Consider the following 22,144-nt stretch of genomic DNA (forward strand, 5'->3'; position numbering starts at 1 on the left):
GAAGGCCATTTAATTATGGGTAAAAATGCCTGATGTAAAGGGACTTCCCTACAGCTTTCTAAAACATGCGTTAGGCACGCACGACAGTTCTCGAGGGGTTGTGGTCGGATGGGAAGCATGTTGAACTATCTTTCAAAACTATGGCATAGCATTGGCCGGGAATCGAACCCAGGCCTCCCTCGTGACAGGCGCGAGTTCTACCACTGAACCACCAATGCTTCAGGTGTCAAGGGCTGCGCTACATTCCCATGCCAAAACAGACAGAACTGAGCTGATTGCGCATGCCAAAAACACAAACCTAGAAGAAGAACAACTACCATCCCTGCAACAAGAAGGCCATTTAATTATGGGTTAAAATGCCTGATGCAAAGGGACTTCCCTACAGCTTTCTAAAACATGCGTTAGGCACGCACATCAGTAATGCAGGGGTTGTGGTCGGATGGGAAGCATTTTGAACTTAATTTTACTCGGCTCTACCTGCCCACCCTGGTTCCTTCTAACTATATAGCCTGCACCTCCAGCTGTTTGGAACCACAGCCAATCACCTTCTTATTACTTTCACATGTTATTAGCAGTTATATTATTAATTAACTCTGCTATCAGATACAAATTCCTCTGCTACCGCTTGTGTCATCTCCCCATTTTAACATTTAGTTTGTAAGCTCACAGGCAGGGTCCTCTACCTGTTTTATTGGTCTGTTCTTATTGTTTTTGTCTTTTTTCCAATTGTACCGCGCTGTGGAATTTTTTGACGCTTTAAAAATGCCAGTAATAAATACTAAATAAATAAAGAGAAAAGGAATAATGAAATATCGCACTTCTGCCTAAGGAATGGGACATTTTGACACAGAAGATAGATACCATTCTTTGTCATGTTAGGAGAAGCAGTTTAGCGTGACTTTCCATTTCACTTTAGGATTCTACGTCAAGTGATACCATGGGAGTCCAATGCCTAAGTTGTCGTTTGCCGCGCTACATTCCCACGCCAAGACAGACAGAACTGAGCTGATTGCGCTTGCCAAAAACCCAAACCTAGAAGAAGAACAACTACCATGGGAGTATATAGTATCCATCCCTGCAACAAGAAGGCCATTTAATTATGGGTAAAAATGCCTGATGTAAAGGGACTTCCCTACATCTTTCTAAAACATGTGTTAGGCACGCACGTCAGTTTTGCAGGGGTTGTGGTCGGATGGGAAGCATGTTGAACTTTCTTTCAAATCTATGGCCTTGCATTGGCCGGGAATCAAAGCCAGGCCTCCCGCGTGGCAGGCGAGAATTCTACCACTGAACCACCAATGCCTCAGGTGTTCTTTGCCGCGCTACATTCCAACGCCAAGTTAGACAGAACTGAGCTGATTGTGCTTGCCAAAAAACCAAACCTAGAAGAAGAACTACCACCATGGGAGTATATAGTATCCATCCCTGCAACAAGAAGGCCATTTAATTATGATTTTCCGCGCTACATTCCCACGCCAAGTCAGACAGAACTGAGCTGATTGCGCTTGACAAAAACCCAAACCTAGAAGAAGAACTACCACCATGGGAGTATATAGTATCCATCCCTGCAATAAGAAAGCAATTTAATTATGGGTAAAAATGCCTGATGTAAAGGGACTTCCCTACAGCTTTCTAAAACATGCGTTAGGCACACACGTCAGTTCTGCAGGGGTTGTGGTCGGATGGGAAGCATGTTGAACTTTCTTTCAAAACTATGGCCTTGTTTTGGGCCAGGAATCGAACCCGGGCCTCCCGAGTGGCAAGCGAGAATTCTACCACTGAACCACCAATGCCTCAAGTGTTGTTTGCCGCGCCACATTCCCATGCCAAGTCAGACAGAACTGAGCTGATTGCACGTGCCAAAAACCCAAACCTAGAAGAAGAACAACTACCATGGGAGTATATAGTATCCATCCCTGCAACAAGAAGGTCATTTAATTATGGGTAAAAACTTCCTGATGTAAAGGGACTTCCCTACAGCTTTCTAAAACATGTGTTAGGCACGCACCTCAGTTTTGCAGGGGTTGTGGTCTAAAGGGAAGCATGTTGAACTTTCTTTCAAAACTATGGCCTTGCATTGGCCTGGAATCAAAGCCAGGCCTCCCGCGTGGCATGCGAGAATTCTACCACTGAACCACCAATGCCTCAGGTGTCGTTTGCCACGCTACATTCCCACGCCATGTCAGACAGAACTGAGCTGATTGCGCTTGACCAAAACCCAAACCTAGAAGAAGAACTACCACCATGGGAGTATATAGTATCCATCCCTGCAACAAGAAGTCCGTTTAATTATGGGTAAAAAGGCCTGATGTAAAGGGACTTCCCTATAGCTTTCTAAAACATGCGTTAGGCACGCACGTCAGTTCTGCAGGGGTTGTGGTCAGATGGGAAGCATGTTGAACTTTCTTTCAAAACTATGGCCTTGCATTGGCCGGGAATCAAACACAGACCTCCCGCGTGGCAGGCGAGAATTCTACCACGGAAACACCAATGCCTCAGGTGTCCTTTGCCACGCTACATTCCCACGCCAAGTTAGACAGAAATGAGCTGATTGAGCTCTCCAAAAACCCAAACCTAGAAGAAGAACAACTACCATAGGAGTATATAGTATCCATCCCTGCTACAAGAAGGCCATTTAATTATGGGTAAAGATGCCTCATGTAAGGGGACTTCCCTACAGCTTTCTAAAACATGCGTTTTGCACTCACGTCAGTTCTGCAGGGGTTGTGGTCGGATGGGAAGCATGTTGAACTTTTTTTCAAAACTATGTTCTTGCATTGGCTGGGAATCGAACCCAGGCAGGCGAGAATTCTACCACTGAACCACCAATGCCTCAGGTGTCCTTTGCTACGCTACATTCCCACACCAAGTCAGACAGAACTGAGCTGATTGCGCTTGCGAAAAACTCAAAGCTAGAAGAAGAACAACTACCATGGGAGTATATAGTATACATCCCTGCAACAAGAAGTCCATTTAATTATGGGTAAAGATGCCTGATGTAAAGGGACTTCCCTACAGCTTTCTAAAACATGCGTTAGGCACGCACGTCAGTTCTGCAGGGGTTGTGGTCAGATGGGAAGCATGTTGAACTTTCTTTCAAAACTATGGCCTTGCATTGGCCGGGAATCAAACACAGACCTCCCGCGTGGCAGGCGAGAATTCTACCACGGAAACACCAATGCCTCAGGTGTCCTTTGCCACGCTACATTCCCACGCCAAGTTAGACAGAAATGAGCTGATTGAGCTCTCCAAAAACCCAAACCTAGAAGAAGAACAACTACCATAGGAGTATATAGTATCCATCCCTGCTACAAGAAGGCCATTTAATTATGGGTAAAGATGCCTCATGTAAGGGGACTTCCCTACAGCTTTCTAAAACATGCGTTTTGCACTCACGTCAGTTCTGCAGGGGTTGTGGTCGGATGGGAAGCATGTTGAACTTTTTTTCAAAACTATGTTCTTGCATTGGCTGGGAATCGAACCCAGGCAGGCGAGAATTCTACCACTGAACCACCAATGCCTCAGGTGTCCTTTGCTACGCTACATTCCCACACCAAGTCAGACAGAACTGAGCTGATTGCGCTTGCGAAAAACTCAAAGCTAGAAGAAGAACAACTACCATGGGAGTATATAGTATACATCCCTGCAACAAGAAGTCCATTTAATTATGGGTAAAGATGCCTGATGTAAAGGGACTTCCCTACAGCTTTCTAAAACATGCGTTAGGCACGCACGTCAGTTCTGCAGGGGTTGTGTTTCCTGCAGTCTGCTTTAAAAGGGCCAAACCCTCATCCATCCCTGCAACAAGTAGGCCATTTAATTTGAATACTGCAGCTTTAAAAGGGGTCAAACCCTCATCCAACAAGAAGGCTTTCTAAAAGAAGCGTTATGCAAGCAGGTCAGTTCTGCAGGGGATGTGGTCGGATGGAAAGCATTTTGAACTCCCTTTCAAAATGATGGCCTTGCATTGGCCGGGAATTGAAGCCCGACCTCTCGCATGTCGGGCGAGAATACGACCACTGAATTACCATTTCCTCAGGTGTCATTCCCATTGCTTCTTTGAGTCTGTCTATTACCTCCCCCGTCAATCCTATGCTGAATGCTTGAGTTTTAGTAATATTTAGCTTGTAATAATAGTGTAATCTGTATGTGTGAATCTGTTGCATTCGATTGAGCAGTAAGTTGTGAAAATGTGAGTAATAAGTCGTCTACAAAATATTTACATTTGTATTCAGCCTATTTTAATCCTATGGGTGGAGGGGTCTTAATGTATCTTAGTTGCTAGGGGCTCCAGAGCCAGGACTTATAGCAGGGGAGACAGTGGGCACACCATTAGTTATGTGGAAAGTCCTGGAAAGGAAGCCGGCATAGAAAACATGTGCCGAAGGTTGGCAGTATAAGGCCTGGAGAAATGTAGGGGAAGCCCAAACCAGCACAGCACCCTGTCAGGGTAGTTCCAACTTAAGATGTCATAGGCCTTTTCTGTATCAAGTGATAACTGGAGACCTTCAGTCTCTCCAAGCTATGCACAATGTCAGGTACTTTTCGGGTGTTGTCTGATCCATGCCTTCCAGTCACAAATCCCACTTGATCATCATGAATTAACATTGGCATAATGTTACTTAGTCTAGTGGCTTGCATTTTGGCCTACAGTTTAAAATCTGTTTTCAATAATGATATTGGGTGAAAATTTTGTAAAGGTTTGGGGGCTTGCCCAACTTAGGGAGAGTGATTACATGGGCTTGAAGAAGTTCTTTGGCAAGCGTTCAGTTTGCGTAATCAAATTGAAGAGAGAAGCTAGTGTAACCGCAGCGGGTTCCCCTATTTACCACTATAACGTCTTGAAGCATAGTACTTAGCAGGGCTAACCATACAGATATCTTAGCCATAATTATATATAGTTAGTAAGAGATCCTCTATTTAAAATATATAAATAATTGAGAATACAAATAAAGATTGTCTTGGAAAATAAAATAAAGATTGTCTTGGAAGCAAAAGTTTTGTCGTTTTAGATATTTATTATATAAAAATATAAATATAGACATATAAAATGCATTACAATAATTTATAGCAGAGTTTATCAGATTAAACTAGATGCTTGCAATATCATTAATAGATAAACATACCCTCCTGAACATGTCATCATGTCAGCCTCTCTGTCATTATAAGATGGAGCATCTGTCTACAAATCTCTCCTCTCTGTGTCTTAACATTTATATCTTAGATGTTCATTTTAGGACCTCCCTTAACTTGGCACGTCATCGGAAATTCCCTAACGTAGGACAAGATGGCGTCTTAAAGTCTGGACATCTTATCTATTGTTTATACTAAAACGTAAGTGCACACGTCATGGCAAATTCCCAGATTTGGGGAATTTCCACTAACTTGGGACAAGATGGCTTCCTAAAGTCTGACCATCTTATTTACTGAATATGGGTAAGAGGTCATTAATTAAAGAAATATTGTATGAAAAACAATATGTTTGTTTCACATTTTTTTTTTCAAAGTGAAATTTTTTGCATTTTTCACACATAAAAGGCACTTACACTGATGATATTATTTCTGTTATACTTTTTATTGTTTTTAAACACAAATATTTGTGTTCAGCAAAGTCTCCTGAGTATAACACTATCTACTCTTAATACTGGACACTATAATTGTATTGAATTTTAACCACTTGCATACTTTTAAACTATGTATCTCTAACCACCATTTCTTTGTCATTGTATCTTAACTGGGTGTGCTTGTTCTTTAATATATGTATGTGTGTGTGTATATACATATGTGTATTTGTATGTATATATATATATATAGATATATAGATATATATATATATATATATATATATATATATATATATATATATATATATATATATATATATATGGATGTGTGTGTTTGCTCGCACATACATGCATATATTCTGCAGTTTATCTTGTCCTGCATGCTAAGGCTAGTTGCTCCCTGCCCTGCTCATCACTGGTTTATTAACTTAAATGTTATTTAACATTCTGCTTATCTCTAAAGACTTTCTCTGTTATTTTTGCTCCCCCCCCCCCTTATTTTATTGATAACCACCCAAATGTCTTGCTTGACCAATCCTCACCTCTTCTGTGCATCTCCATTCCATAGATTTTATTGCAGTCCTGTTTTGACCCTATCATCCCTGTCTTCCACAGTCAGAGTTTTAAAAGACCACCCCTCCCCAACACCACCCCACCCCATGTTTCTTACTACATTTATAGATAGAATCCCTCACACAACTTTAGATAACTCCAAATAGCAGCTGCAAACACTACCAGTAATGAGCACAATCCACCTTCTTAACCCCTAACACTCAGTCCTCCTTCTTACTTCGGCTCATTCTCCTTTCCTCTAATTACCTACCCATCAGAGCAATGCTCTATACTCTCCTCCTCTCCTTCTCTCTTATCTCCCTCAGAATCAAAATATCTCATTCCACCCACCTCCCTCAACACACTCACATTTACATCAATCCCTCTTTGCTACACTCCCCCCTTCTCTCATCTCAAGCCCTGCACTCATTTCTCTATTCTCTCTCTCCTGCTCTAACCCAATCTCACCCTAGTCGCCGCCCATATAAAACCCATTCACACCTCCTGTCACTATCTCTCCTCCTACTTCTGGCAGCTGGTGACGTCTCTCCCAACCCAGGGCCCCACACCTCATCTGCTCACACCAAAATAAATAGAAACCATGCAAACCTCCTCCAAATACCCTGCAGTTTATCCAACTCTACCAAAATTCAGTGTGCACTCTGGAACGCTCGCTCCATTTGCACTAACATCAAATCTACAGCCATACATGACCTCATCATCTCTAACTCGCTCACAATATTGGCACTCACTGAGACCTGGCTGTCCCCATCTGATACCGCTACTCCTGCTTCTTTATGTTTCGGTGGTCTACAGTTCTCCCATACTCCTAGACTCGACTGTAAAGGAGGTGGTGTAGGCATCCTTCTCTCCCCTCAATGCACCTTTCAACCTATCCTCCCTGCCCCTGCCATATCCTTTACTTCCTTTGAAGTTCACACTGTATGCCTTTTTAAGCCCACTCCTTTAAGAATTGCCATCATCTATCGCCCCCCCGGTCACCCTAAACTATTTATTGAACACTTTTCCTCCTGGTTACCCCATTTTCTTTCCTCTAGCACTCCCTCTCTCATACTTGGGGACTTCAATATCCCTATCAACAAGCTCAACTGCCCTGATGCCTCCCGTCTGCTCTCTGTAACCTCCTCCTTTGGACTCACACAGATTTCCTCCTCCGCAACTCACACCGCAGGAAACACTCTTGACCTCATCTTCACCAATCTCTGTACCACCTCTGATCTCTCCACTGATCCATTTCCTTTGTCTGACCACCATCTGCTAACATTTAACATCTGCATACCTCATACCAAAGTTTCAACACCATCAACTCTCCAACCTCGCAGAAACCTCAACTCCCTCGATCTCCAGCACTTCTCCACCACACTCCAAACACTCCTTTTACCCATCTCAAATCTCAACTGCCCTAACTCTGCAACCTCACTCTACAACTCCACTCTCTCCTCTCAACTTGACATCATGGCACCTCCTACAGTTAAACGCAGCAAGCGCCCCCAACTACAACCCTGGCACACTAAGCTGACCCCTTACCTCCAAAAATGTTCCATAACTGCTGAACGCTGCTGGAGAAAGTCTCACTCTGCATCTGACTTTGTCCACTATAAATTTATGCTGCGCTCCTACAGCATGGCTCTTTCCTCTGCAAAAGTAAACTACTTCAAAACCCTCATAAGCACACTGTCCCATCAACCCAAACACCTGTTTCACACTTTTGATGCTCTTCTTCGCCCTGTGACTACCCCTCCTTCCACCACCTTGTCCACCACAAACTTTGCATCTCATTTCACTGAGAAGATCTCTACAATCAGGAAATAGATCTCTAATCTCTCTCCTTCCCCTATCATTATATCACCCAACCCCACTCCCCCTGACATCCTATGCACATTTGCACCTGCTACAGCACAAGAGGTTTCTGCACTGCTCCTGTCCTCCCACCCCACCACTTGCTCTCTCGATCCTATTCCCTCGCATCTCATCCGCACTTTGTCTCCCTTTCTTGCTCTTCCTCTCACTAGCATTTTCAATCTCTCCCTTTCCTCTGGCACATTTCCCTCACCCTTCAAACATGCAACCGTAACCCCGATTCTGAAAAAGCCCAACCTTGATCCCAACTCCCCATCCAACTACCGCCCTATCTCGCTACTCCCATTTGCCTCCAAGATCCTTGAGAGAGTTGTGTACGCCAGATTGACAGACTTTCTCGAATCCAACTCTCTGCTTGAACCCCTTCAGTCTGGATTCCGCGCTGGTCACTCTGTCGAAACTGCTGTGACCAAAGTATCCAACGACTTAATTGCTGCTAAATCCCACGGCCAATACTCTATCCTAATCCTCCTTGATCTTTCTGCCGCATTTGACACTGTTGATCATCAACAGCTTCTTCACATTCTTCGTAACTTTGGTCTACGGGATACTGCTATCTCCTGGTGCTCCTCCTACCTCTCCCAGCGCTCTTTCAGTGTTTCTTTCTCTGGTTCTGCCTCTTCTCACCAACCCCTCTCTGTCGGCGTCCCCCAAGGATCTGTCCTCGGCCCCCTATTGTTCTCCATCTATACTGCCTGTCCTCCCCTGATCTCTCTCCGCCCACCTTGACTCGTGTTTCTGACTGCCTCTCTGCTATTTCCAACTGGATGGCTGCTCACTTCCTTAAACTCAACCTGTCCAAAACAGAACTTCTAGTTTTTACTCCCTCAAGTGCTGCTACTCCTGTTCCAACTCAAGAACATAGCGCGCATCCGCCCATATCTAACGCCGGACGCGGCTAAGATATTGGTTCATGCTGTTGTTCTCTCTCGCCTCGACTACTGCAATCCCCTTCTGACCGGTCTTACATGTTCCCAGCTTGCACCGCTGCAATCTGTAATGAACGCGGCTGCGAGGCTTATTTTCCTGTCCGGTCGCACCTCCCACGCCTCGACGCTCTGTCAGTCCCTGCATTGGCTTCCAGTTAGATATAGGGCCCAATTCAAAATTCTGTCACTTGCTTACAAATCCCTACATAATGCTGCTCCAACATACCTATCCTCCCTCATACACAAGTATGTCCCGTCGAGACCCCTGCGCTCATCCCAAGACCTACGCCTATCCTTTGCCCGGATCCCCACCTCTGCAGCTCGCCTTCAAGACTTCTCTAGGGCTGCACCTATTCTGTGGAACTCCCTTCCCTCCTCAATCAGACTTTCACCCAGCCTCCACTCCTTCAAAAAATCTTTGAAAACTCACTTCTTCGTTAAAGCGTATCAATTAAACTGTCAGCAGGCTTCTCATCCCCCACCCCATGACTCCTTTCCTGCAACTGTCAAAAATGACCTACCAAGCACTCAATAAACCCTTCTCTAACAAACTATTTAATTCCCCTACTTTAACCCGTTTGTGTCACTATACCCCACTCCCTCTAGCATGTAAGCTCATTGAGCAGGGCCCTCAACCCCCTCTGTTCCTGTACGTCCAGTGGTCTGATCTCAATTATGTGTCTGTTAGTCCACCCATTGTACAGCGCTACGGAATTTGTTGGTGCTATATAAATAATAAAATAATAATAATAATAATAACAGTACCCCTCATGTACAGGTTTTATGGTGTTTTCAAAAGTTACAGAGTCAAATATAAGGCTTGCGTTTCAGTTTTTTCACATTGAAATTCGCCAGATTGGTTACATTGCCTTTGAGACCGTATGGTTGCCCAGGAATAAGAATTACCCCCATGATGGCATACCATTTGCAAAAGTAGACAAGCCAAGGTATTGCAAATGGGGTATGTTCAGTCTTTCTTAGTAGCCACTTAGTCACAAACATGTAGGAAATTGGCATTCCGTGAAATCTTTGTTTGTCACATATCAGTTTTCATAACAATCGAATCAAATATCTTGCAGTTAACTTATGTTTATTCAAACATAACAATCCATCTGGTAATAACAAATGTCTTTAACATTCTTTGTCCAATACAGAGAGCAATTTTCCAGTTGTTATCCATTTTTGATGTTAAAGGTATTGGCCACGAATTCTAAACTACAATCAGTTTTATGGGTTTAAAATTCAGTTACAGAGGGGAGTATACATAAGATTGCCTTACTTTAAATTAAGTGGCTATCTTAGAAAAAGGGGAGTTACTTAGCATCATTTGAAATCTATGATTAAAGTCATACGTTATATTTGGCGGCAAGCTATGTAAGACAAAGAACTTCTATATACATGATGTAATGAATAATTGCCTGTAGAAATGTGAGTCTTCAAAGGAATTCAGGCTTTCAAGGCTAGGTCAAAGGTTACTATAAACAAGCCCTTCAACATCACTCTTAAAGTGAACCAGATGTGGTCTCCATTCCTATACAATGAAAGTCTGTAATACTCTATAGGCCAAGGTATGGCTTCTCAATTTCAGTGTTCTTGAAGCAATCCGAATAAAACTTATAATATTTATATCAACACATTAAATACATTTAAAGTACATAATAATATTTTTCAAGCCCCTCTTTGATGCTTTATGTAAATATAATGCATCATAATAACTTATACCAATTATTTATGGGATTTTAATTTTGTTTTCTGATATTGATCTAAGTATCAGTTTACAAGGAAAGGCCTTTTAACACAGCCATTTCCAGTTGTCTGTATTGCTTTTTACACTCCAAGAGGGAGAAGCAAGTCATTTTAACCCTTTCATTTCTGAACTCCTAAGAACAAAATTCTTGTTACAATTACCTTTACATTTTTCACTAATTCATTAATTTACCTTGGGCATTGATTTTACCTAACATTAATAATAACGGTATCATAGTTATTATGCTGTGCAATTGTATACAGTTTATATTAACCAGAAAACACAATCGGTTTGATTTAGTCCATGAAATATTGTCCTCTCCAATCGAATCCACAAGCACAGTCTCTTTGAAAGTCCATAATGTCCTTTGAAAGTCCAAACAATTTGTCCTTTTATTTAAAATCATACAGGTTTTTGTCCATGTAAAACAGTATTGGTTCTGTAATGAAAAACAGATGGCAGTTTACTATTCTTATACATTAGTAAATTTCTTATACATTAGTAAATTTCTTATACCTTAGTACATTTCTTTTACATTGATCACTAGACACAAGAATTGATTTATTACACTTTGTACCAATGTTTGCTTTTTAAACCTATAACACAGTTTGTCCTAATTTTTATTCTTAGACTAACATAAGGACCATAAGGACCTTCCCAACTTGCTTTTCATAGACCTGGTGTTTTAAATGATTTACCATTGCCTTATAACCTGGCTTAAACATATCTGCATAATTTCCCTGTGTTACTTCTTTATATGTATTTAATTTATTTATATAGCGCCATCAGATTCCGTAGCGCTGTACAACTTTAACACATAGTTTACCATAAGGGACGACATTTGAAGTAGCAAACTTCAATTCTAACAATAGATGTTCCTGTAATACTTTCAACTATTCAGCATGTTCTGCTGTAACTTTGAATGTACTTGGAACAAAAGGTTTATTAGGGAAAGTGATTACATAGTTCTACATGTCACTAACTCATGAGGTGACACTTGAGTTTGGATTTGCAGGATAGACATTAATACTCCTGGTAAATATGTTAACCAATTACTCTTATCTTAAAGCATTTTTATTTCTATTTTATTTTATTCATTTTAATTTAGAAATTAATTTATATAGAGTACCATGGTCTTTTTTTCCAAAGGAACTCTCTGCAATTTTGGCTTCTAGTATTTAGGTCTTGGATTAATTGAACACATATGAGACACTTCTGCAATATATGGATACACTTTTTGGTATAAATTAGGATGATACAATTTATTTTGCAGGACCTTAAACAGTTGTCCTGTACCCAAATGCCCTGTGTACTATGATTGAATACAATCAGCCCTTGTAATAAGCCACTAGGTACAAATGTTTGTGTTTCATTGTGTTTAACCCTGTACATGCCAGTTTCAGTATCTAGACCCATTCTTTCTATACTGAAAGCTACATCCTTCCATTCTCTATCTGATCTTATAGGGTATTTGTTATTTGTCTTTTACTAACAGTTGCACTCATTACATTTTCAAGTATTACAACTCCTCAGACAAAGTTTCCTTTAATTCCTGATCTACAAGTCTGTTTCACAACAACAAGTTAAACCCTTTTCCCTGCCTAATTAAACAGTTCTGCCAGAATACCTGCATGTTTTAAAGCTTTATCCTGAGAATCTACCATTCCTCTTTTCTCCATATTGGGGGGTGAAGTGTTAAAGCTTTAACTACATAACTGCTGTCACTGATTATATTCACTGGGTCATATACTGTTATTCTAGAACTTCCTTTACAGACTCTAACTCCGCTTTCTGAGCAGCCATATGGCCTGGCAGTCTATCTTTGCAAGTCTTTTGTTTAATCGTCATATATGACAAAACCTGTGTGATGTAATCCATCAACATAAAATCTCGTCCCTCCACATACAAACTAGAAATCCCTTGTATTGTTTGCTTCTCAAAAGGAGATCTGGATTATATTTCCATTTCCTTCTGACATCAAATCAGGAATAGCATATCTTTTACTGGTTTCTACCCTGGGTGGTTTATTTTGTAACTGGCTATATACTCCTAACTCAGAACAATTTTGTAACAGTTTTAGATATTTGGGGGGTTTGTAAATTTATCTGTCCAAATCCTGCCATGGGTTGTGTTGCTTCTGAAGCCCATCATACAGCCATGAGCTGTTTTACATAGGAAAACATTCCTCTTTCCACTGGATACATAATTTTAGAAAAATATCCCAGCATTCGTAAAGATTCATGCTACCTTTGCATTAAACTGCTATTAATGAAGAGACACCTGCATAACATTGAACAATATATGGTACTGTTTCAATGGGAGCAGCTAGCACAGGCGCTTGTGTGAGAGCATCTTTTAACAGATTTAACTCTTTTCAAATTCCCCTGTCCAGATGATCTTATCTTTTATATTTTAGCATATTGCATAAGGGTTTTGCTATCCCTGCCATATCATATATAAATTCTCTGCTAACATTTATCAAGCTTAAACATTTCTGTAGATGATACACTGTCATTGGCCTTGGCAATTGCTGCAATGCTTTAACCCTTGCTGTACATGGCGTTTTACATTCTGGATCTATATTAACTCCTAGGAAAGTAAATCTTTCCTTCAAGATCTGCACTTTGAATGTGTTCAGTTTTAACCCATTATGTGCCAGTGTTTGACAATTATCACACAGTATCTGCTCACGCTCTTCCCTTGTTACTGTTTGAACTTAACAGATCATCAATATATTGCAAAATCTTATTCCCATACCCCAGGGGTTCCAATACTTGAGCCATTGCTTTATGAAAGTAAGCTGGTGAGGCGTGGAAGCCCTGTAGCAACACCTGGAACAGATATTGATGATTTTTAAAGGTAAAAGCATAGCAATACTAGCTATCTGGATTGAATGGTATAGAAAAGAACACATTGACTATATCCAATACAGAAAGTACTTAACATTAGCATCTATTTGCGCCATGATATCTGATGAGATTTACTTATTCACCACATACGTGTCTACAATTAAACCATAAGTGCCATTGGCTTGATTATTAGCCAAATGGTGACTTACATTTGGAATTACCCACTCTCAACACTCCTTGAGATACCAATGCTTTTATCACCTGATTCACACCTTCTTCTTATTCTTTGGGATCTTATATTGTTTAACTGCAGGGGGTCTAGAACTACAATTACAACTTGCAAATTCACTATCCCACACTCTTGTTTAGACTTAGAGCACACTGTGGGGTATTTAGTTTTAAGATATGGTACAACCTCATCATCTTGTTGTATAGAAGGTGACACTTCACTCTGTTTTACAGTTATATCATGACTAAACTATCTTAAATTATTAGGTTTAACCACTCAACCTGTTTTGCTCTCACCTAAAGCTTGCCATAAAACCAAATTTAATAAATCCACATACAACTTTTTTTTCATTGATAACATCCATTCCCATAATAATAGTACAGTGGGAGGAGAGGTGCAACTATAAATCACCAAAAGATTTTTCCTCCTTCAATCTCCACTTCATTATCATTGGATAGAATTCCATGTGTCTATTAAACTTAGAAGGGATTTGTTGATATGCTTAAATTTTTAAAGGCAAGCGTGTTTTATTAGAGTCATTCCTGCTCCTGTTTCTAATAAAACTCTGTTATTTTTCCCTCTAGTCTTCCATAAATATATGGTCGCCCATCTTCACTTTGTTATCAGCAAGATAGATCTGATAATAGCTAGGGGTTTCACATCCCTATTTATTGGTGAGTTTAGGCAGATTTTACTTGTCGATTTGTGACACCTTTCTTTCAATGGCACTTAACATCAGTATACACTCTTCACATGAATTTGATATGTGAGGGGGGGTTGGTTGAAGATGTATGCTCTGTTTTTACAGCTGCCACTCTCTGTAGATTCTTATGGTCTGGGAAATTCAATTTTCTTTCCCTTTCACTGGGTAAGTTTTTTCTTCATATTTAGGACAATATCTCCTAACATGACCTTATTGGTTGCAATTATAGCATACCATAGAATTACTCTAATAAAACCCTATAATATCTATCTTGGGGTGTGGCCGAATAGTTTTTAGTACCCTGGTAATTTTGTTAATTTTGTGGTCTTTCCTTAAACCTCACTCTAAAATTACCATATTCAATTAATAACCTCATTTCTCATTCTACCTTCTTCACTAGACACATTTTTAATAGGGGCCAGTCCTGCTGAAGTATCCCTAGACAAAAGTGTGTCTGTGCAACATTGTAGTTATTCCTGTGTTTTTCTTTTTTTAACAATTGCAAGGATTTCATAATTTCCATAGCAGCAAAATCTCTTAATCTAGCTCATTTGGTAACCCTGATATTCTAGAGACATATTCACTAACACTCTGCCTATGTTACTCTTTAGACATAGTAAACTGTTTTGTATCATTAATCAAATTCCATGCCTTATTCCTTAAATTAGCACAAACATGTCTATCATAATTTTCTCCATTTAAATTAATCAAAAATAGAAAATTCTAAACTATTCAAACCAGTTGCACACTGTACAACCATTAGCAATATATTTGGAAACAATTCCTGCAACTAAACTCTGGGCTTTTCACATTCTTTATCCTCCAACACATCAATGAGTTAATTTTTAACCCATTCACTTAATGAGGCTGGCAGCCAGATCAAACGACATCTGGTGGCTACCACATCACTAAATTTTTGTTTATTCATTTCACCTTCAAAAACCCTCATATTGTAAAAAGGTCCTCTCTGCTCTTCATATTTAGACACATTTTTAATCAATCTGGCTAATCTGAGAGTATCCATCTGACCCTTTTTCTTGCACAATTTCCCCATTTTCCTATATCTTTTCTTCTCTTCTGCCCTTTTCACACAACTTCTACTTTAATCCAAATCTTTCAGATTTTTCCACAAAATATCTGTAACATTCCCCAGACTAACAATTTTTGCAAATTGTCAAAATTAGTAACAACGTCTAATATTGGACATGTGAGACATTGTTTTATGGGTTCTATTTAACAGATCAGTCTGATTCTTAAGCATTTCTTTCATTATATTAAAATCTTAATTTCCTTGACATTACTTAAACCTTTCAACAACTGCCGAGAGTCTGAGTTTTTGTTTCAACTAATGTTGCATCCAATGCACTCTCAAAAGAGAGCCATGGGGGGCGATTTCCTTCGTTTAACACTTTTAAAGAGATTTACAGTTTAACTAGGGGCTAGGTAAATTACTAGACCTTGCAACAACACATATATTTTTCAATTGTTTTTAACAACACATTTCTTTTTTTGTTTCGATGTATTACAAACATAACAATTACTGGTCTTTTTAAGTTGACACCATTCCTTTATAGAATCATTAGTTTCCAGAAAGCCTTTTGCCAGTAATGCAACTTTTTCTTTCCCTTTTAACCACATTGCTTTGCTCAATACCAGTTAATCTGTCTAACCATTTCAATACACAATAGCGTTTTCAGGATTAACTCTTTTACAGACAGATCCTGTTACATTTGACAGCAGTCTTTTGCTGCCAATCCATAATTAACTAAACAGTTAATACAATTTGTTTCAATATACATATGAGCAACTTCTACAGACATGTTAAAGACACATACCCTTGAAGTATTTGATTTCCACAGGTGTGCGCATCATCTGATGGAAGAATACTTTTTGGAATATGTAGTTATTTCTTGAGAATCCTCCGAAATGCCATCTTCGATCTGCAATTCGTCATAACATTTATTTCTTCATAAATAAAGTATGGATAAAAGGATCCAGATTGTCATCTCAATTATTATCGTCAAAATTATAATATATTATCAATATATTATCGTCATATTCTTCCGTCAGTACTGAGCATTTCCACGTTCGAACGATTTTTCCCCTGCGCAACTCTATTTTCGCATAGTAAAACTGAATGTTTAAATAAAGGATTTTTGGGATGCCATCCTGCTGTATCAGTCACTTGTGTTTCTCCTGTTTCAAGCCGGGTACTAAAGCTTTTTCTTCAGGGAACAATTTCAACTTTTCTTCAGTGATTTTCTTATCTTCTTCTAGTAATCTTCTTGTAGCTTGTAGCAGTCATAATTCAGGCTTAATTCAAAAGTTTGCTGTTGTTGGTGCCCGCATTCTCCACCATTAAATGTAGGAAATTGGCATTCCGTGAAATCTTTGTTTGTCACATATCAGTTTTCATAACAATCGAATCAAATATCTTGCAGTTAACTTATGTTTATTCAAACATAACAATCCATCTGGTAATAACAAATGTCTTTAACATTCTTTGTCCAATACAGAGAGCAATTTTCCAGTTGTTATCCATTTTTGATGTTAAAGGTATTGGCCACGAATTCTAAACTACAATCAGTTTTATGGGTTTAAAATTCAGTTACAGAGGGGAGTATACATAAGATTGCCTTACTTTAAATTAAGTGGCTATCTTAGAAAAAGGGGAGTTACTTAGCATCATTTGAAATCTATGATTAAAGTCATACGTTATATTTGGCGGCAAGCTATGTAAGACAAAGAACTTCTATATACATGATGTAATGAATAATTGCCTGTAGAAATGTGAGTCTTCAAAGGAATTCAGGCTTTCAAGGCTAGGTCAAAGGTTACTATAAACAAGCCCTTCAACATCACTCTTAAAGTGAACCAGATGTGGTCTCCATTCCTATACAATGAAAGTCTGTAATACTCTATAGGCCAAGGTATGGCTTCTCAATTTCAGTGTTCTTGAAGCAATCCGAATAAAACTTATAATATTTATATCAACACATTAAATACATTTAAAGTACATAATAATATTTTTCAAAACACTGGCCAAAATTGGCGTTCAAATGAGTTTTTTGCATTTTTCACACACAAACAAATATTAATGTTAAATTTGGCTAGTGTTTGTGACCAAGTGGCTACTAAAAAAGACTGGATATACCCCATTTGCAATACCTTGGGTTGTCGACTATTGCAAATGGTATGCCATCATGGGGGTAATTCTCATTCCTGGGCTACCATGCAGTCTCAAAGGCAACGTAACCAATCTGGCGAATTTCAATGTGCAAAAACTAAAAAGTGTAACATGCTATATTTGACCCTGTAACTTTCCAAAACACCATAAAACCTGTACATAGGGGGTACTGTTTTACACGTGAGACATCACTGAATACAAATATGTGTATTTTATTGCAGTAAAAGCAAACAGTATTATGACATTTAAAGTTAAAATGTCATGTAGAACTAAGATTTATTTTAAAAAAATCTATCTTATTTTCTCTCATTTTTTATATTTTATTCATATTAAATTATGTTCCATACCTAAGTATTTGATGTTAAATGAAAGCCCTGTTTCCCCTGAACAAAATTATATATAATAAGTGTGGGTGCATTTAATATGAAGGAGGTAAATTATTCTTGAACAGACATATAGTAAAATTCTGTGGTTTGTTTACATTTTTTTTGGATCACAACTTAAGGGGTTAATATCACACATTTTATTTACATTAAGGATGGAGTCAGCCATGCTGGGACTTGAACATGTGAGGTCAAAATCTTGCTACCCCTAGGGTCACAGCAAGTAAATCCATGAGAAAGTACAAGATAGTGAATTGTACTTTAACCCTTTCAGTGATGGAATGCTAGTCCATCTCACATTAACTCTTTCAGTGATGGAATGTTAGTCAATGTCATATTAATCCTTGCAATCCATGTGCTCTGTATGTACATGTCCGGCCTGCTACCCCTTGGTCACTGCAGGAGGCAGGATTATGGCATAATCTTGCTACCCCTAGGGTCACCGCAAGTAAATCCATATGCTCTGTATGTGCCTGCCCAGCCTGCTACCTCTTGGTCACTGCAGGAATCAGTGCCCAGCCTGCTACCCAGCCTGCTACCGCTTGGTCACCTACCCTTTGGGTCACAGCAAGTTAGAACCCCCAGTCACTAAAGGGGTCTCTCCAGGGGGTCACCTTTGCACAGGGCCATATACTGAAGACTTCCCAAGGGAGAGAGACTGAATTCCCTTGAGGCAGAAGGTAACAACCCTCAGGTAGGCCAAAAATAAAAATTCTCTAGTCTTAGAATGACTAAGTCTGTCCTAGGGATAGGACAGAAACAAAAAGACTGAGGGTGGGAGGGGTAGGAGGGGTTACTTATACCTTCTGTTTTAATTAGGTTCCTGTCTGGTTAGGGATAGGGAGGAGCTACTCATTGTTGTGCTGCCATGGATATGGCCAGGATATATATATATACATAATTTTTTTTCATTATTTTTAGTTTATTTATTTTGAATTATTATTTATTTTTTATAATATATACATAATAGTTATTATATATATTATATATGTATACATGTGTAATTTTACTCTGTGTATTTTTTATATTAATATATGTATATATTAATAAAAATATACATGTAGTATAATGTTATATATAAGATATATATATATATATATATACATACATATTATATATATATAGATATAGTATATGTATATAATCTATTACCTTTTATTTATTTATTTTAACTTTTTCACTAGCAGGGGGACTGCTGGCAGTATTATGGACACCTATGGTGGCCATGAGACCGCTCTCTTTTTTGCAGAGGGTGGACTCTCTGGGCTCAGCCCAGAGGGTCACCCCAAAGAAGAAGACCAGTCGCCGGCAGGTCAGTGATTTGTAAGTACATGTGAGATGGAGGGATAGGGGTTAATTTTTTTGGTTGTTACATTTTTTTACATTTACTGAGAGCCTCGACCCCTTGGGGCACTCAGTACAGGCAGAGCATCGGAAACCTGCCTGAAGGCTTCCGATGCTCTGTTTCACTGCTGGGCTCCACATGGAGCAACCCGGAAGTGATCACTCTGGGTGGAGAGATCACCCGGTGGTCTCCAGTGGCCCCCGGCAGTGAGGGGGTATTGCAGTGATGCCTCAACATCAGTGCAATACCATAGGAGCTGCTGGAAGTGATTGTGATCGCTTCCAGAGCTGTAATTACCTCAGGATGTATCAGGTACGTCCGCGGTCCTTAAGGACCGTTTTTTGTCGGACGTACCTGATACGTCCGTGGTTCTTAAGGGGTTAAAGGCGCGCTCTTAAAGAGACAGTGGGAGCCTAAATTGCAAAAAGGCTCCCATTGGCTCCTGTCATGCCAATCACCCCATACACTTACCTGTTGGGGGTGTGGAAGTGACAGGAGCCAATCACATTAGTTTGAAGGCTACTTATACTCACCCTTTTCCCTTAGTTCCTTGCCCTATCGTGGTTTCTGCTACAGTTCCCTTTAGTGCTTGTTGTGTTCAGTTGTGTTTCTCCGTATTTGACCTTGGCTTTGTATTCTGACTTCGTTTTCGCTTTATCCTTGTCTGTACTGTTTGCCAGCTTGCTGATTCCTGTGTACCAGACCCCGGCTAGTTTTCGTTTGCGCTGTCTCTTTGTGCCCTTGACCTCGGATCGTTCCTGACTCTGTCTTCTCCTATTACGTCGAGTCCGGCCACTCTAAGGTCCGGTAGACGTATCTCTCCTCTGTGCTGTCTTCTGTTTGGCTGGATCCTGCGTGTAGGGGTATATACTCGTTACATTACGATAGGGCCATGGACCCCGCAGATTTAGCTCAACAGATGGCGTCCCATGAGGCTAGATTTGTAGAGCAGGATCACCGTATGGATCAGATAGCTCAGGCTCTCCAGACGCTCTTAGCTAGAACCATTCCAGCAACCGCACCAAACCCTCCTACACCCCTGCTTCCTGAAGTATCGACTGTGCCTAATGCTACGGCCCATTTAACGCCTCCTCCTAGGTATGGAGGGGATTCTAAGACATGCAGAGGGTTCATTAACCAAATAGAGTTTCATTTTGAGATGTATCCACGTTCATTTCCCACAGAGAGGTCTAAAGTTGGGTTCTTTATGCACCAACTTACCGACAAAGCACTTGAATGGGCAAACCCTATTTGGGAGGCTAATGGACCTATGGTGCATGACTTTCACAGTTTCCTTACAGCTTTTCGCAGAACTTTTGATACTATGAAAAGGTCTAAGAATGCCGCAAGAGCATTAATGAGGGTTAAACAGGGTTCTAGGTCTGTGGCTGATTACGCTATACAGTTTCGTACCCTTGCCTCACAGGTCGATTGGACCAACAATGGGTTAACTACTGCCTTCATGGAAGGCTTATCAGACTCTATATTGGATGAGGTAGCAGCTAAGGAACTTCCTGTTGCCTTAGAGGACCTTATTGACTACCTCATCGATATAGATAATAGGATTCGTGACAGGCTCTATACCAAGAACAGGAATAGACGTTTTGTTACACCTATTCACCCCAGAGTTAATACACCGGAGAGTGTAAAAGTATCTGAAGAGGAACCCATGCAATTAGGGGTTGCCAAACTCTCTGATAATGAAAAATTACATAGGAGAAGGGAGGGACTCTGCCTATATTGTGGTAGGAGAGACCATATGGTAAAGGAGTGTCCTTTGCTCCCGGAAAACTCTCGCACCTAAGACCTTATAGGGGACTGGCCTTGGGTGTGATTTCTAAGTCTCCTACATTGCCTCCTAACCGACTGCTTCTCCCTGTTTCTTTACATATGGGAGAGAGTTGTATAGTTGAAAATATATACGCCCTGGTTGACTCTGGGGCAGCAGAGAATTTTATAGACTCTGGTTTTGTAAAGAAAAACAATATTCCCATCAGGGAGAAGGAGATACCCTTGGCCGTTGAGGCCATAGATGGTAGACCATTGATATCTCCAGTTGTTACTCACGAGACTGCACCGCTACACATGTACACAGGGGTTCTACACTATGAAACCATTCGGTTCCAGGTCATCACCTCTCCCTCTTCACAGTTGGTGTTGGGGTATCCATGGTTACGTGCCCACAATCCCATTTTTGACTGGGAGACAGGGCAGATAAAATCATGGAGTGAAGCCTGCCATGAGTCATGTACTATTGAAGTCACGCCTGTGAATTCTATTAATGTTCCTACCATTCCTCCTTTGTCTACGGCTATACCCTCTCAGTATTTATCTTTAAAGACTGTCTTTGATAAAAGAGAGGCTGACAAATTACCGCCTCACAGACCCTACGATTGTGCTATTGACTTGTTCCCTGGCACTATACCTCCCAAGGGCAGGGTGTACCCTCTATCGGTTCAAGAAAACCGTGTCATGGAGGAGTACATTAAAGAATCATTAGACAAGGGATTTATTAGGAGATCCTCTTCTCCGGCTGGAGCGGGGTTCTTCTTTGTATCAAAGAAAGAAGGTGATTTAAGACCTTGCATTGATTATAGAGGTCTTAATAAAATCACCATCAAAAATGCTTACCCTATACCATTAATAACAGAATTGTTTGACAGGCTCAAACATGCTACGGTATTCACCAAATTAGATCTTAGAGGAGCATACAATTTGATACGTATAAAAAAGGACCACGAATGGAAGACAGCCTTTAACACTAGGTCAGGTCAT

The 22,144-nt window shown here is 40.1% G+C and overlaps 1 long non-coding RNA gene and 1 other non-coding gene across 2 annotated transcripts in view; both read right to left on the reverse strand.

Moving 5' to 3' along the window:
* LOC134585377 (uncharacterized) overlaps window positions 1–22,144 on the reverse strand; it is a 424,726-nt gene that overhangs the window by 306,001 nt on the left and 96,581 nt on the right. The gene's annotated exons all lie outside the window — the stretch shown is intronic.
* TRNAD-GUC (transfer RNA aspartic acid (anticodon GUC)) lies at window positions 148–218 on the reverse strand. Its single transcript has one exon. It is a non-coding gene; the product is annotated as a tRNA-Asp (tRNA).

Source organism: Pelobates fuscus, chromosome 2 (assembly GCF_036172605.1).
Source record: "Pelobates fuscus isolate aPelFus1 chromosome 2, aPelFus1.pri, whole genome shotgun sequence".
NCBI lineage: Eukaryota > Metazoa > Chordata > Amphibia > Anura > Pelobatidae > Pelobates > Pelobates fuscus.